Raw genomic sequence first — 19,033 nt, forward strand, 5'->3', positions numbered from 1 at the left:
CCAGTTAGAGATCTTTTTAGAACCTTAGTTTTCTAATATGAACAGGAATGAGATAGAGCCACCGTTATGTAATTGATATTAAATCTGTGCCAAGTTACTAAGCCAATTACTGGTACATGACAACACTTGCAAAATATGTTGACTGTTCTTCCTCTTGTAAATATTATCATTTGTTGCATATAAATTATCTTTTTTTAGACATGGCATAGCATGAACTTGGTAATGTTTAGAGGCTTCAGAAAAACAGTTTCTCAAAGTCCTATGTCTAGACTCATGGTTATAAAGACTCTTAACTTTTATTTCCTTTTTTCTTTTTTCTTTTTTGCCTTTTTATTTTAAAAATTTGAACTTGAAATTTGAAGACTTAAAAATAATATCCAAGAAGTTCTCTCGCTTCCATCACCTGCTTCCTCAGAGTGAACATCTCACATGACTACAACTTAATTAACTTCAGCCAGAAATTAAGATTGGTATAGTACAACTTTTTCTGAGGGATTACATGGAAATGATTTATAAAAGAAGATATAAGTCATTATAATCGCTCTGGTAGCTCCAGATTGGCATTCAGAAGCGATGCTCACCTGGTGACCGTGAAAGAGAAAGAGCTTTGAGACAGAAGGTGTGAACAAGATCACCCTTAGCCTTAGACAATATACCTGGAAATGGCTTTAATATTTTTTTAACCAATTAAGGAAAACCCCTTTCTAAAAGTACTATTTTCGATAAGTCCTGTCACATCCCTGTGGAAATATGGAGAAAATTCAGTGGCCCAAGCCTCTGCCAATGGTCTAAGACAAGCAGATTTGTGACTGGCCATAATCATGCCCATGTCCAACCAGAGGATGTGAGCGTTGATGGATGCAGGCTTTCGTGTACAGCAGAAAAGACCCTCTGTGGAAAATCAATGTCTTGCTTGTGAAAAATGACTCATGGTCTTTCTAACATTTTACCTTGGGTTGATTTCGTTTTCAGAGTTCGAATATGTTTATGCTACGCAAGAAGGATGAACACAGGCACATTCTCTGAGAGCTTTGATGGAAGAGAATGGAACCTCACATTTATATCCTAATGCACACTTTCCGAACATCTCCCTCTCATTTTCCTGACTTCATTTCCTTATGACAGCCTTGCCGGTTGTCAGAAAGGATGGCTCTCTGACTTTGGAAGCTGTAAGCATCAAGTCAGGGTGCTGACAGGGACAGGGTCTGGTGAAGGACTGGCCTCGGTTTCCAACGTGACTTTTGTGTCGTTGCGTTTTGTGGAGGATGCAGATCTGTGTTTTCACACTGAAGAAGAACAGAGGAGGGTAGAAAAGGCAGTGTTGTGTGGACTCTTTAACAGGAACCAAATCTCTTTCAGGAGGGAGAGTTGTAAGTCCTTACAACCTAATCCCATCCTTGTGGCACAACTTCTTTGTTTCAATAAGTGAACCTTGGTGGAGACAAGGTCAAAGCACAATAGTGCCTTATACCCCACTCACAGAAAGACCAAGACCAGTGTAATTACTTACCTTGCCTGAGACTGTCTGTACTTGGTTACTTTGGAAGGCACTTATTCCTAAGATAGATGATTTGGGGGAAAAGAAGGCAGGCCCCAGGCATAGGCTGGGTTGACAGTTATAGATGAGGCAGGACTGATTTTAGGCTTGCTGGGAGTGCTGATGGGCTCTAGGGCATAATATTCATTCAACTTTTCCCAAACAAAGTTGTTGGAACAAGTTTGTTTTGGGGGGTATTTTTTGTTTGTTTTCTTTTTTTTCATTTTAATATTTTTATTACTATTTTCTATATTCTTTGTTTATATTCCAAATGATTTTCCCTTTCCAGGTTTCTCCCTTCCCATAAGTCCCATAAGCTCTCTTCCCTCAATGTCCATTTGCCAATCACCCCCCTCCCACTTCTCTGTCCCAATAATTCCCTACATTGCTGCATCAAGCCTTTCCAGGACCAGGGCCCTCTCCTTTCTTCTTGGGAATGATTTGATATGTGAATTGTTTCTTGGGTATTCAGAGATTCTGAGCTAATATCCACTTATCAGTGACTGCATTCCATGTGTGTTCTTTTGTGGATGAGTTACCTCACTTAGGATATTTTCCAGTTCCAACCATTTACCTAAGAATTTCATGAATTCCTTGTTTTTAATTGCTGAGTAGTATTCCATTGTGTAAATATACCACATTTTCTCTATCTGTTCCTCCATTGAGGGACATCTGGGTTCTTTCTAGCTTCTGGCTACTATAAATAAGGATACTATGAACATAGTGGAGCATGTGCCCTTATTGCATGCCAGGGAATCCTCTGGGTATATGCCCAGGAATGGTATAGCAGGGTCCTCTGAAAGTGTTATGCCCAGTTTTCTGGGGAACCGCCAGACTGATTTCCAGAGTGTTTGTACCAACTTGCATTCCCACCAGCAGTGGAGGAGTGCTCTTCTTTCTCCACATCCTCACCAACACCTGTTTTCTCCTGAGTTTTTAATCTTAGCCATTCTGAGTGGTGTGAGGTGAAATCTCAGGGTTGTTTTGATTTGCATTTCCCTAATGACTAATGATGTTGAACATTTCTTAAGGTGCTTCTCAGCCATCTGACGTTCTTCAGGTGAAAATTCTTTTTTTTTTTTTTTATTGAGTATCTTCTTCATTTACATTGCCAATGGTAAAACCTTTCCCAATTTCCCCCCAAACCCCCCAACGATTCCCTACCCCTCCTCCCACCCCTGCCTCCTCTATATGCCCCTCTACCTGACACATTCTCACTCCCCCCCAACTCCTCCTCCTCTGTCCGTTTCTGTTTCCCTTTGTTATGGCCTCTATTGAGCTTTTACCTGACCAAAGACCACTCCTCCCACTGATGCCCAAAAAAGGCCTTCCTCTGCCACATTTTTGGCTAGAACCATATATACCCCTTGGTTGATGGTTTAGTCCCTGGGAGTCTTGGGGTGTCTGGGTGTCCGAAGTCATTGTTCTTCCCATGGGGCTATACACCCCTTCCGCTCCTCCAAACCACCCTCCAGATTCTCCGTTGGGAACCCTAAGCTCAGTCCAATAGTTGGTTGCTAGTTTCTGCCTCTGTATTTGTAAGGTTCTACCAGGAGTCCTCTGGAGACAGCCATGGCATGCTCCTTTTGGTACACGCTTCTCATCGCAGTGCCGGGGTTTGGTGACTGCTTATAGGATGAATCCCCAGGTAGGGCAGTCGCTGGGTGGCCTTTACTTCAGACTCTGCTCCACACATTGCCTCCCTTGTTTCTCCCATGAGTATTGTTTTATTATTCTCTGTTGAGTTTTTCACAGAGTCCCAAGGAACAAATTGGTTTTTTGTTTGCTTTCGTTTTTGTTTTTGCTTTGTTTTGTTTTATTTTGGCTTCTGATGCTCTCATTGACACAAGTATTGCAAAAAAGTTGAATGTGTACCACATAGTACATATGTATAATACAGTATAGTATACACACAATATATAATAAAGAATAAAAGCAACATTTGGCTATCTCTCCAACATGTACAATGGAAGTAGCATGGCAAATTCCTACAAGAAATGAACAGATCTTGTACAATAAAATTGAAGTGTGTGTGTGTGTGTGTGTGTGTGTGTGTGTGAGAGAGAGAGAGAGAGAGAGAGAGAGAGAGAGAGAGAGAGAGAGAGAGAGAGAGAGAGAGAATTGAAAATCAGTGGGAATTTTCAAGCCTCAGGACTGACTGGAGGTTTCAGTCCATTGACTTTTCAAGTTTCTCTGTTCAAACAAGTAGTTGGCTCATATGATTGAATTAAAGGTTATGGACACATGCCATCTTTTTTGTTTTCATTCTTCAATGACATTTGAAGACATTCTATTGCCTGTGACAGTGCAGGCCATTTTTAGACCTTTAGCATTAAGTAGCTATGGACTTCTTAAGCTTTCTGTGAGGGCACTAGCAGCCTTGGGGAAGGAGGCTTGGCTTCTTCAAGTCTAAAATGAACAATGTGCATGAGGAGAAACTAGAGCATGGCTGAATGCCAGCAAGGAAAGGGTTACCCATACCCAAGAAGTTTGGTGTGCTCTGAACAATGACCCTCCCAGACAAACATAGACCATATAGCTGGAGTTTATACAAATCTCAAGAGCAGTCCTTTCTTGGGGTTCAGAGGCTGGGGTTGGGTTTAAGTTATAAATTATTTTCTTTTGGATGAATTTATATCTTGAACTGGTGTTATAAATCTTGAGAAAGTATACCTAATATATTTATATCCTGTTGTATTGGTAGATGCATTCTTGTGTATTTTGCTTATGAGATGATACACATCAAAGAATTCTGGATATAATTTGGGAGGCTTGAAAAGAAGTTGATTAATTGCAAGCCACATCTTCATCACCAACAACGCCTATGAATCCTGTGCAAGGGAATCAAACCTTTGGTGAAAGGATAATGTTGTTTTTAGATAAGTCTTTGTGTTGGTCAATATTCCTGTGGTTGTATAGTTCTGTATTTAGTTCAGTGTTTTCAAGTTCAATCAAGAATTTTAAATACATTTAATTTTCTTTTCAGTGTTTCTACTGCTTGTATACCCTCCTAGAAATGCATTCATTCCTGATTGTCTACTTTAATACCAAATTTTTAAAAGACACTTTTATTTTGTTATAAGAAATTCCTGAGAAGAGAATGCTAGGTAATCGTACTATAAGGATAGAGCTTCTTCAGTCTTTATTCCTAACATAAAATTCAAGGCATCTGACATCTTGGAGGTATTCAGTACTTGTTTTAGGAGTTCCCTGGTTAGATTTTATTGTCAATTTGACAAAACCTTGGGTTACCTGGGGAGAGGGACCCTCAAATGAAGGTTTAACAGATTGCCTTGTGGCCCATGTTTGTGAGAGACAGTCTTGATTATTGCTTAACATAGGAAGTACCGGCCCACTGAGGGCAGCACCACCCCTAGGCACATAGGTCTGAGCAGTGTACAAAAGCGAGGAGAGCAATCCAGTGAACTATCCAATAAGCAAGGTTCCTTCATCCTTTTTACTTGAGTTCCTGCACTGACTTCCCACAGTGATGGACAATGATCTGGGAATGTAAACTGAAATAAATCCTTTTCTCCCTTAAATTTCTATTGCTTAAGGTGTTTGTCACAACTGGAGAAAGAAAACTAAATCAAAGAATTAAAAAGAATACTGGATATACCTAAAGGCAGGAAAAGAATCATCATCTTATTTCTGAGCTAAATGACTCAGAATGGACTTAGATCCAATCAGACTGAGATTCAAGAGTTTTGCTCTCTCAAAAAGAAGTAGTATCAAAGCTGAGTTGAGTCTGTTTGTATGCCTTCTAGTGGCTTTCCTACCAGCTTACCACCAAATCAGTGCTGCCCTTCACAGAGCACTGACAAGCACCTTCCGTGTTCTTTCTTTGATGAGCTGGAGCAATGTGTATAGATTTCTCACTGAGAGATCTGCTGCCCTGTACACTTAACTGAGTGTTTTCCAGATCATATTCCATGGGACATTAGTTCTACTCTTTGGTGATGAATATTCTAGAAAGTAAGATTCTCTGGTGTAATGAATGGGACGGACTGAACTTTCTCTCTTACTGAGACCCATGATATATATGAGGAGATCAAGGTGTCTGAGAAGAAACCTGCTTTAATTGTGCATCTTGGAGAATGTCAACCTTCGCATGCTGTGCATTTGTGATGCACATACCCTAACACTTCGTAGAAGGGTGGTCCTAAAAATAATATGTTTTGGATTACTGCTATCTGCTGTACAGGTTTGGACAAGTAAGAACAACCTGTTTGCTATGTTGTAAAGGCCCTAAGGGAGACTAAGAGGTATCTTGTATTTTGGGTGCCATTCAGAGTCTGGGACATGCCTCGTACCTTGTCATAGTTAATATCTACTCTCTTACTACTGATTTTAATGCCTTTGTGTTCAGATGACGTGCAGAACTGAAGCAAGTTGCCTTGACTTTGGACAGCCCAGGATACAGAATCAGCAACATAACATCTGCTCCCAGCTGTCTCTGAGGAGGGCTGAGAGAGTGAGATTTCCATAGTGACAAGGAGGTTGCCAGAACCTCCTCCAGTCAGGGAGCTTGCTCTCTTTCCAAGCCCATTGATTTTGATAATACCAGGCAAATGTATTCTCTGGTGTCGGTGTCTTTAGTTTTCTGGTTGCATGGCCCTTCTGGGCATTTAATATGTTGGAACAACAGCATCAGTCTGGATGCTGTGCAGGAATCCTCAGGAGTTACTTAAAACATATATGCGTGCCCCCCACTTCAATTTGGAGAAGAAATCATTGGCCATTCGCAGAGTCAGCTAAACACATTTCTGACAACTGCCATGTTCTTAGAGCTTTTAGAGGGAGTGTGCCTTTTCCCTCCTGTGGAGAGTTGATGGGGCACGCCCTTGTCAGCTGTCACCCCTGCTCAGAGAGCTGCTCACTGACAGGCTGGCTGCTGTTCACTGGCAGCAGGCTGCTGTGTGTCTCCTCTAGGCAGACCATTTATCAGGGAACTAAGCCAGCAGAATTTCACAGCTATCTTGTTACAAGGAGCTACAATTTCCCAGTGACCCCACTACTGATCAAGCTGAGCCAGCCTCGGCAGTCTGCATTGACTCTCCTGAAAGAGGCTGCTGCCCACATGGGATTTTTCTCATGGAGGCCTTCTGCCCTATCCTTTAGGAAACCCTTGAAGGTGGCACTGACTTCCTGGGCAAGGCGATCTGTATAAAATCACAAATATTGCTTTCCTTGATCACCAAGTGGGTAACCAACTGACAAGCTCAGTGTCTTCTACTACACTGTCCTACTGGCGGGACTTAGGAGTATTGTTTTGCCCTTATCTTATTTACATTCGTTTGTTACCACAAGGTACTACTGTTTATTTTATATTAATATAATTTGTATATAAATTGCACATATTATAATACATACATATATTATATATAACATAATAAATATATATCATATGTATAATTCTATATTCAGTTTATACAAATTATTTAACTGTTCATTTATGTATCCAGGACACTTACAATTGAGTAAAATGGGTCACAAACAGAGATAGGCTGCTTTGAAATAGCCTAATAGTCAAGTAGAGGACCTGGGCTTGCCCAGTCTGCTGTGGCTGATATACTTAGGTATCTGAATATAACATGTGGTGACCTACTCAAGGCACATAGAGCTTAAACATCTCTCAACCCTGAGTCTATTTAATACTGACCCAAGTGGTTGATGCATTCTGTATATCAGGATATTTCAATCTTTCTTGTTCAGCTACTCCACTTTTTCTAAGATATTTTACATGACCCCAATTATATAGGTATGTAAAATAAGCACACAAATTGCATTTACAGAAAATAAACCATAAAGGAATGCATTTATAAAAAAATCTGCAGTGTACATGTAACTGTAGCATTTAAAAGACAAAACAAATTTGCATACTAATGAGATGGATGGGAATAGTTTCATGGAGAATTAAATCTTGGCCAAAGGCTTTAGAACATAGGATGCAGGACATCTGATATTGATATTTTAATTCTATAATTGTCAATGCAGATTGCCATGTTTTATAAATAGAATAAATGGTAAAATTATTTATTACAGTTATTTCAGATGGTACAGAAATTGCTGGAAAGTTTTTCTTTTTCTTTTTTTTTATCTTTTTTTCTTTTCTTTTCTTTTTTTTATTCGATATAATTTATTTACATTTCAAATGATTTCCCCTTTTCTAGCCCCCCCACTCCCCGAAAGTCCCGCAAGCCCCCTTCTCTTCCCCTGTCTTCCCACCCACCCCTTCCCACTTCCCCGTTCTGGTTTTGCTGAATACTGTTTCACTGAGTCTTTCCAGAACCAGGGGCCACTCCTCCTTTCTTCTTGTACCTCATTTGATGTGTGGATTATGTTTTGGGTATTCCAGTTTTCTAGGTTAATATCCACTTATTAGTGAGTGCATACCATGATTCACCTTTTGAGTCTGGATTACCTCACTTAGTATGATATTCTCTAGCTCCATCCATTTGCCTAAGAATTTCATGAATTCATTGTTTCTAATGGCTGAATAGTACTCCATTGTGTAGATATACCACATTTTTTGCATCCACTCTTCTGTTGAGGGATACCTGGGTTCTTTCCAGCATCTGGCAATTATAAAAAGGGCTGCTATGAACATAGTAGAACATGTATCCTTATTACATGGTGGGGAGTCTTCTGGGTATATGCCCAGGAGTGGTATAGCAGGATCTTCTGGAAGTGAGGTGCCCAGTTTTCGGAGGAACCGCCAGACTGCTTTCCAGAGTGGTTGTACCAATTTGCAACCCCACCAGCAGTGGAGGAGTGTTCCTTTTTCTCCACACCCTCTCCAACACCTGCTGTCTCCTGAATTTTTAATCTTAGCCATTTTGACTGGTGTAAGATGAAATCTTAGGGTTGTTTTGATTTGCATTTCCCTAATGACTAATGAAGTTGAACATTTTTTAAGATGCTTCTCCGCCATCCGAAGTTCTTCAGGTGAGAATTCTTTGTTTAACTCTGTACCCCATTTTTTAATAGGGTTGTTTGGTTTTCGGAAAGTTTTTCTAATCCCAGACAAAAACGTATTTAATATATATTTTTTTAGTGAATCTCAAGTCAACAATTCACATTTAAAATAAATAAATAAATAAATAAATAAGGCAATTCTAATACATTGCAATCCAAAGATACACTGACATCCTGCCTACATGCTGGGAAATGCTGTTAGAAAACTATTAAGTCAGCCTTTTCCTTATATAAACCATTGCATTTCAACAAAAGAATAAAACATAGGTGCTGTGCACATGTATAAATAAAACCCACTACCATTCATAGCATACAGAAGTCTCATGCCTGAGTCGGGGCTTCCAGGCAGCTCTTTTCAGCCATATGTTCCATGTCAGCACACACATGATGAAGTATACATGTTATGTGCTCAGAACCAGGATTGCAGGGGAGCTTTACCACATAACCTGGGCAAGCATCTCTATAAGCTCAAGCACTTTGATCATACACATTTCGTTTTGAATGTATATTAAATTAAATTCTGCCTGTTCAGTGTTCATTAATCTTTCCCCTTTGCCAAGTTTTGCATGACTCCTGCATTCAGTTATGTAACCATGTATGAAGTGGCAGCTGTCTACTGACTTCTGAGCACATTTTAGGAGTATTGTCTTTCATGATGCTGTCTCTGACATTCTCTTTTAAACGGTACACCAAATGCTTCCCCATGGCAGAGCACACAAAATCAGGCAGAGCCCCAAGTCTGCTGATGAGCAATGTAGTGTATAATTGTGAATGTCTTTGTTCTGAACCTTTTTCTTATCATTTATATTTTCCCTGCATTGTTATCTAATAACTAGATTATCCATCATAGGGTAACTGCATTCATGGTTTATTTAAGAAATCACCTGCTCCTGGATATTGGAAATTGCCTCAGTTATTTTGTCTATTACAAATAATACAGAGATAGATCTTCTAGCAACTGAAACCTTATGAGTTTGGGAGAAGAAATGGGAGAGAGATTGCTGATGTTCCCTTGTGCGCTTTGTGGGATTATAAACCATACACTGACACCAAGGTTGGGCATTGGACCATAAAGCGAGTCAAACAGTAAAAGCAGACAAAGCCCCAGGGAGTGATATCATTCAAGTGTAGCCACAGGTATAGGACAGATTTAAAACTTTATATTCATAATATATGTAATTTATATGTATATGATTTATTGAACCAAATCAGATGTGTCGTGGGCCACAGCAAGGTGTGTTAACTGGATTCTGAGAATTTCACAGTGCAGGAGTGAACACGCTGCACAGGAAGTGCTGCAAACAATGAGGACTTCATGGGTAAATTGAAAAATGGTGCTGACGCTGATCCTGTAGGAATATTTTTAGCAGAGTAGTTGGGATCAGGACACACTCTTGATGAAATGCAGTTCCACATGCGGGTATATTTTGTTTATTGGAGAAGAGATAAAATATCTAGAGAAAATTCTAATCATAAAGAATTTTGAAAGCAAAGCTACGAGGCAGGAAAGCAGCCAACATCTTCCAAAAGCCTTCCAAAGAAGTTGGCTTTTCAAATCTTCATGTGAGTTACAAATCTTATTTACATACCACATTTATATTTCTCACTTTGGCAATATACTCAGGGTATTTGTTTAGATGTTAACAAATCTTCTCAATTCAATAAACACATAAAAGGTAACCTATTTAGCCTTAAAGGGAACACCAGGACTCACCTGCTTATCTTCATTTTTGGGAAGTCTAGAACTAAAGACAAAAGGCCAGAAAAATAACAACTGTTTGTAAGTCAATATATATGATCTCACGTGGAATTTCTATCTTTGATCTTGATATGTTTTTCAATATACTATAAGTATGTGTGTGTGTGTGTGTATGCTCTTTTGCAAACGCACATGTGTGCCTGTTTTCAGAGTGTATTCTGAGTCTTGGGATGTTGAGATGCTTCAGTATGGGTTGGAAAATACAGTGATTTAGTACTTTGAAGCCACACTTATGAATTCATGTATAAGAGACAGTAGGAGGGACAGAGAGAAGAAAGTGGGGAGAAAGAGAGATTAGGAATTCAGAACTCTCAATGTATGTATATAAGCTTGGTGACTGTATGGTAACTCATTTTAAATTTGTCATTATTTTAATTATTTATTTTTTGTGTAATCTGAATATGTCTATGTGGAGGCCAGGAGTCAATATTGGATATCATTTCTCAGAAGCCATCTGTCTTATTTTTTAAAATGGAGTCTTTCATTGGGTTTTGAGGCTCACGTATTTATCAGGGATGGCTGGCCAATAAACGCAGGGAGTCTAGCCATCTCTCTGTCTCCAAAACTAGGGAAATAAGGTGTGTATGTGCCACCACACAGCTAGCCTTATAAACAGGTCCTGGGGCCAATTTCAGGTCTTCAGGTTTGGGTGGAAAGTATCTTACAGATGTGCCTCATCCCTTAAGCTCACTTTTGGAAAGCTGTGACCATTGGAAACAGAAACAGACAACCAACAACAAAACAATAAAAAATTTAAAAAAGCATACTGTTATATCCAAATGTAATAATCAAGAATGACTACAGATGCTACTGAAGGAGATATCCTATTACTGATGCTCAGTGACAAATGTTGCCTGGTTTCCGATAAACAGAATATATTCCAGGTCTTGGGTGCTGATCCATTGCAAAGGCTGGTAGTTACATAATATATTTTAAAAGTCAGAAGCCACAAGGATATCAGGTACATTTGGTAGGAATGACCTATACTTCTTAGAGCAGTGGTCTCTCCTTAGATGTTTATGGGAGTCACTGAAATGATTACATCATCCCAAATTTCTCCCACTAAGGTTTCACTCCTTCAACCTGCATCTATGTGTCAATGGATGAGAATCTTAACAGTCAGCCATACAACTTCTCACGCGGAAACTGGGTTAATAGTCAGACCTCACAGCGAACTTAGGAAGAGTAAATGGCGTATGAGACAAAGCAACACAGTCCACCTAAACTTAGTGGTTTGACCAAAGCAGACGCAATGCCAAAATCTGAATGTAATCACCAGATTTCCATAAAATCCATACCTTATCAGCATAACTAAATGATAGCAAAGACCCAGCTTCTATTTGCATTAGGTAGAAGAATGCAGAGCAAGCCCAGGGATCTCTCTGGTGCTTCTGGTGCTGGGGTGGCTAGGACATGGGGAAGGGTTGTGATGTGGGAAAGAGAACAGAGAGCTATCAGCATAGCTAACACTGGACAAAAGCCACCATGAGAAAGCAAAGCATCACTGTGTGTGTGAATATTGGCACTGTTACAAGCATTATCTCCATTTTCAAACACTCCTTCTAGTAAGGCAACTGATGCCTTGATATCAGATCGGTGTAGGTAGAAGACAGTGCTGCACAGAGCAAAGCAATCATGCTAATATTTTTATTTGCATTATAATACATTTCTTATAAATATTTTATTTGCTTTAGAAATTAATGTGTATAGAGCTTTTACTTTTGTGATGTTGATTCTTCCTCTCAGAAAGCAAAGTAACTTCACAAGAGCTCAAGTCAACCTTTGGATCTCTCAAGATTATTTCAATATTTTCCTGATATGAGCTTTGCACATTTATTAAACACAATTCTAAATATTTTATTCTTTTGTTGATGTTGCAAATAATGTTTTTCCTCTTTGTAGCCCTAATTAATTTTTTGTATACATAAATAAGCTGTATTGGTTTCTTATGCTAATATTACAGCTTGCCGCTTGGTAGTGTTCTGTTACAATGAGTCTGTTCTTCCACTGACTCTGTTGAATCATCATATTATTTGCATAAAAGTTTCATTTTTATTCAGTTAAGGAGTTTCTCTTGTCTACATATATTGGGGATATGTGGCTGATGCTGCCTTCAACTACAACGGAAACACTGGGAAACCTACACACTCGTGGAAACTGAACAACTCTCTACAAAGTGATCTCTGGGTCAGAGAGGAAAGAAAGAAAGAAATTAAAGACTTTCTCGAATGGAAATGAAGGCACAACATACTCAAATTTATGGGACACAATGAAAGCAGTGCTAAGAGGAAAGTTCCCAGCAGTAAGTGCCTCTGTAAAGAAATGAGAATGTTCTCTTATCAGCAATTTAAAAGTACACCTAAAAGTTCTAGAAAAAAGAAGCAAGCACACCATAAAGGAGTAGAAGGCAGGAAATAATAAAAAATCAGGGCTGAAATCAATCAGTTAGAAACAAGGAGAACAATTCCAAGAATCATTGAAACCAAGAGTTGATTCCTTGAGACAAACCCTTAGCCAAACTAACCAAGAGACAGACAGTATCCAAATATACAAAATAGTTAACAAAAAGGGAGACATAACAACTGGCACTGAGGAAGTTCAGATAATCATTAGGTCTTACTTCAAAAGCCTATACTCCATAAAATTGGAAAATATTAACAAAATGAATGATTTTTCATGCAGATACCACTTACCAAAGTTAAATCAAGATCAGGTAAACTATTTTTCCCTTTGTTTATTGGTTATTTTATTCATTTACATTCCAAATATTATCCCACTTCCAAGTTTCTCCTCTACAAACTCCCTCCTTCCTCCCCCTGCCTCTATGAGGGAGTTCCCCTACCAGCCCACCCGTTTCCACCTCAGTACGCCTCCACAGGACCAAGGGGCTCTCCTCCCATTGATGCCAGATAAGGCAATCCTCTATTACATATACAGTTGGAGCAATGGGTGCCCCCATATGTACTTTTTTGTTGGTGGTTTAGTACCTGGGCACTTTGGGGTTCTGGTTGATGTTGTTCTTCCTACGGGGTTGCAAACTCCTTGAGGTCCTTCAGTCCTTGCCCTAACTTCTCCATCGGGGCCCCACTAATATTTTATAGCAATTCTTACTTAGCTGTGTTCTACATCTCATAGACTCAGTTGTACTTAGTGAACTGCAGTCTGAGAGTATTAAATGGAAATTCCAGAACTAATAGATTTGTACATTTTCAGTTGCACCAAGTGCTGAGTAATATAAAGAAATCTTCCAATAGCCACAGCTACGACTGATAACATGCCACCCCTCCATGTCAGTGTAGCTATTCTGTGTACCCTACCCATGCTGTTCCCACTTAACTCTTTTGGTTATCAGATATACTGCAGTGGTTTCATGGAACCTGTGTTCAAGCACCTTTTATTTTATTTACTGGATACCCCAAAATGCTGTGTTGCCAGTTACAATTTGCCAGAGAATTCCAGTAAATTTCCTTAATGAAAAGTTGAAAGTTTTCAAATTCATAAGGATAGAACAATGTTGTATATTGTATTTGCTAACCTTATGGTAAGATGTTGTTTTTGATATAATAAGGAGGAGCTATAGATATTTCCATGTCTATTTAAACATGTTCTCATGTTATTTTAAATAGTCTTTATCAGATTTTTATTTTTATAAAGATTTTTAATTATGCACTTCTGTGTATGCCTCTGCATGGGTTTGTACACATGAGTACAGTGTCTGTGGAGTCCAGAAGAGGATATTAAATCCCACAAAGCTGTGGTTATATGGCAGCTGTGAGCCAACAGATGTGGATGCCAGGAAACATATTCAGATCGTATGTAAGAGCAGAGATACTGGGATGCTGAGTCATTTCTTCAACCAACCCTGTCCCCCAATTCATTAGATTTTCTTATTGGCATTTTGTTCTGTAAGAAGTCTGTGTAGAATGATGGTCTCTGGCCTTTGAAGATTTGAAACAATGTGTCTATGGAATTCTGTAGACTTGGCACATGTGGTATGGGTACATGATCAGTCTCTCAATATCTTCTAGGAAATTTGGGGTGCTTAAGGTTTCTACTTCCAGTGCAGAATTGAATAGCAACAGAGCTTCTCTGGGAAAGCATCTGTTTCAACTGCAGTTTTAAATTTGTTTGTGTAGACTTTTATCAAACAATTTCTTTTAGTTGTATGAGAGTTCTCCCTGATTAGAGGAATGACCTCTTCCTGGGTTTTGCTTATTTGCATACCATAGACAAAGAGTTAGCTGTCACAAAGTAGAAGGATGCTCTAAACTCAAGGTTTTTTTTTCTTTTTTTTTAATGTTTTTATTTTCTATATTCTTTGTTTACATTCCAAATGATTTCCCCTTTCCCAGATCCCCCCCCCCATATGTCCCATATACCTCCTTCTCTCCACCCATTCTCCAATCACCTCCCTCCTTTTTCTCTGTCCTTATATTCCCCTCCAACCCTAGATCAATCCTTTCCAGGATCAGAACCCTCTCAATACTTCTTCATGGGAGTCATTTATTATGTGATTTATGCCTTCGGTATTCAGAGCTTCTGGGCTAATTAATATCCACTTATCAGAGATTGCATTCCATGTGTATTCTTTTGTGATTGGGTTACCTCACTTAGGATGATATTTTCCAGATCAAACCATTTGCCTAAAAATTTTGTGAATTCATTGTTTCTAATTGCTGAGTAGTATTCCATTGTGTAAATATACAACATTTTCTGTATCCATTCCTCCTTTGAGGGACATCTGGGTTCTTTTCAGCTTCTGGCTATTATAAATAAGGCTGCTATGAACATAATGGAACATGTGTCTTTATTGCATGCAGGGGAATCCTTTGGGTATATGCCCAGGAGAGGTATAGCAGTGTCCTCCGGGAATATCTCAGTGGTGTAGTGCTTTTCTGGGATGTGAAAGGCCCCACACTTAGTGTCCAGTACCACCAAAAAAAAGTGAATAGAAAGGATTTTGAATGACCTGTGAATTGAGTGGCTCAGGATAGAGGTACTCGCCATGCAGACCTGGTGACCTGAGCACCATCTTCTGACCTCATGGTAGAAAGTAAGAACTACCTCCCCAGTGTTGTCCTCTGGCCTCTTCATACAGACCATGGCATGCCAGCACCACACACAAGGATACACACATGCAGACACACACATTTAAACACACAGAGACATACAATCATAGACATTCAAATAATAAATAAAATTTAAAATCAATTTAAAGGCAGAAATGAAATTAAAATCAACATAAAATTTAGAAAAAGCAAAAATCATAACTCATATGAACTACATATAAATCGCTTTTAGAGATATAAGGTTTCATCTTTACCTTCACTGAGGCAAATTCAAACTACATAGATAGAATTCCTAAGAAATGTAGCCACAGATTCAGCAATGAGCCAGGTACAAAGGAATCACTGTACATGTTGCCAGTAGAGTTTGGCAGTATCCCCAAACTTGTGTATTTTGATGTAGCATCCCCTCTCATAGCTACTTACCCAGAAAGCACACCTTCAACAGCACAAAAAATAGCTATGCACTAAGTGGTGGTACCATTGTTAGTGATGGCAAATTAATTCAAGCCAAATGTTTGTAAAGTGCATGATACGATATGGGTTCAGTAACATGACAGAGGAACACAGTGCCGTGTCTTTTAGGGGAAAGGGATGAAGAAAACACCATGGGGCTGAGAGAGATTGTTTTTCAGTGAAAGACAGAAGGCTTAACATGGTAACATAATGCACCCTGTTTAGGCAAGCAAAATTAAGGAACAAAGAAAAAGAAGCGCAGATTAGTAAAAGTGAATATATTCTGTATTAAGAAAGGAACTGTGGGGAAAGATAAATGGAATTGGGAGTGGGGTTTGTAAAGACATCTATTTATACATTTGGTTTTTATAGACATGTTAATGCTACCACAATTATCCAATATATATATATATATATATATATATATATATAAATCTTCAATCAGTATGGGATGCTTAGCAATAAAAGCTCCTTATTCCCCTGAAATAAAGGAAAGGAGGGAGGAAGTAAGGGCTAGAAATAAATCATTTTAAGTATATTTAAAATGAACAACTATAAACATTAGAGAATTTAAAGTGGGTAGCTTCTCAACAGTATTCAATTTATATGCCATTAAGCCTTGCTGTAACTACACAACCTGAAGTCTATGGGTGTCACCGTGTTTGCCTTCCTGCCCCTGCATGTGGCTTACACACAGGATTTTTTCTCACATTATTCCTCACAGTCAATAGTGAGCACATCTGAGGGAAATCGGTATTAAGAGCAGTTCTCTGCTCTGGCTTTCATTTTCATTTTTTTTCCTCCCACACAAATTACATTGAGAGAGAATATGTGCCATCCACTATGCTACAGCTTCAATATATACTATAGAAGCTTATATATGCTTAAAATATTCATGTATGTTTAAAATGATTCCCTCTCAAATCCTCCTCTGGCTCACCTGCTCCCACCGGTTCAAGGAATTAGTAATCCTGAGGGTACTATCTGGCCGCTTTAAACCTTTTTGTGTGCAGATGTCAGTATATACTGACAGTTGTTATATAGACATATCTGTCATCTGTGCTAGTTTATTCCCAAAGCTCTGTTGTACTCAGCTCTGGTTACGCCCTCTCTTAAATGGCTGGAAGCTAGTTCAACACTAATTTCCACAAGTAGCAGAGGTCTCCCAGCCTGATGAATGTCTGTTTAAGGACTGTTCGGTCCGCTGCCTGATACAAGTAAAGATGTTTTTCCTTTGTATCTTTAAATACATTTGATTTGTTATATTTAACTAAGGAAACTGGGCAAATATGAGAGCCTGGTAGTACACTTTTGAACTTTGCTGAGAAACGGGTTTTTGAAAAAAATAAGAAGACAGTATAAAATAGCCATCCAAAGACCACGTGGCTAAGATGGTTATTGTGAAAATGATGCTGATGGCCAGAGACTTTTAGAGACATAGCTGTGCCTAGGAAAGAAACAACCTGAGTCTGACAAAATTTTGGGAAATCTTCGTGTCATCAAGTGCCTTTGAAGCTTAAGGATCTTTGAAGGTTTTGTTTATCAATCTCTTACTTTTCTTCCATTGCTTAGACCCTTGAATCTATCCCAGTTTACTCTTTTGTTCAATATTCAGTCATACATAAGATATAGAGCATATGCATATATACACATGTATATATTTACACTCCCACCCCTCTCTCTATGCAGGTGTGTGTGTGTGTGTGTGTGAGAGAGAGAGAGAGAGAGAGAGAGAGAGAGAGAGAGAGCCAGAGACTGAGACAGAGACAGAGAGATAGAGAGAGACAGACACAGAGAGAGACTGAGAGAGAGACAGAGACAGAGACAGGCACAGAGAGAGACTGAGAGAGAGACAGAGACAGAGACAGGCACAGAGAGAGACTGAGAGAGAGACAGAGAGAGACAGACAGAGAGAGACTGAGAGAGAGAGAGAGAGAGAGAAAGAGAGAGAGAGAGAGAGAGAGAGATTTGGAGGGAGGGAGATGGTTGTACACTACAGTTTGGATGGTAATGTGGTTTTGCTGCTGACTTCAGTGCTGCAATAAACATGGATTGAGATTTCTCTTAGAAATAATGATTTTAGTTCCTTTGGACACAGACTTAGAAGTGAGGTTGCTAATCATATGGCAATTTTGTTTATTTTTTTTTGTGTAATTTTTGTATATTTTCCCACCAGAGCTGTACTATTTTTATTCCTACCAACAATATAGGGGAGTACGGAGGCATCAAACATCACCCTACACACACGGACAGGCAGTGTTTATCAATTTTAAAAAGATTAAAACAAAATGCAAAGACTAGACCAAAATAAACCACACCATGCCTCAGTGAAGAAATGTTAATTTTCACAGATAATGGTGAGTTTGTACTGCCTGTGCAGAAGTACTGGCTCCAGTCACAACCCCAATGTACCTGGTAGCTTCACCTATCTGCCTTAGAGCTTGCATCTGGTTCTGTGCTTGGATGGGTGGGTAGACATTTGTCATTTGGTGACAAATCTTATGCAGCACATGTCCATTTCCTGTGTGTGGTTCCTGCTCTAGCCATTATCCCTTTTCTCTGTCTCCAAGAGATCCTGGCTCTCTCTGCATTCAGCACACAGATCCTTTGTCTCGGAGTCTTTCTCTTTCAGCCCTTTGGATTTCACAGCACAGTCCTTTGACGAAGATGGGCTTTTCACTCCCATATGAGAAATATGTTGTCATTTTTCTTCCTAGATTCCACTCTTGGAAGAGTCTTCTTAAGCATGATAGAGTTGAGTGAAAAACATGATTCCTAAAGGCTATATACTCCTAAGTCCCCAACCTGAGAGTCATTTGTTTGAATGTTTATTCAGTTGTAGTTAAGGAATTAAGGTGAAGAAATAAGAGGGTAATCACTGATTTTCTTAAATTAGCTCTAGGTGTCTTCACAAGTATTCTTATGAGAGATACGTGAAGAACACAAACAGAAGCGCAGAGGAGAAGGAAGGGAGAGGGATGGGAAGAAAAACATAAAAAGGAACAGAGAGGGATGTGAGCACCAAGAGGGGGAATAGAAGCCACACAGGAGGGAGTGGTGTCTGCAGGAACCCGGGCAGGAATGAATTTAATATCAATGTCTTTACCATACACTGTCTACTTCAGAACCATGAGAGAATATGTGTCCATTGTCTTACACACAGTGCATAATATCATATTTAGATCATGCCTAGGGTGTGTTTTCTGGCTGTATACAGTTGTCTAAGTATCAGATCAC

General features: G+C 39.2%; 1 protein-coding gene across 1 annotated transcript in view; it reads left to right on the forward strand.

The window, feature by feature from the left end:
- The window catches only part of Thsd7b (thrombospondin type 1 domain containing 7B), a 949,886-nt gene that overhangs the window by 435,606 nt on the left and 495,247 nt on the right, over positions 1-19,033 (forward strand). The gene's annotated exons all lie outside the window — the stretch shown is intronic.

This window comes from Apodemus sylvaticus, chromosome 12 (genome assembly GCF_947179515.1).
Source record: "Apodemus sylvaticus chromosome 12, mApoSyl1.1, whole genome shotgun sequence".
Taxonomy (NCBI): Eukaryota; Metazoa; Chordata; class Mammalia; order Rodentia; family Muridae; genus Apodemus; species Apodemus sylvaticus.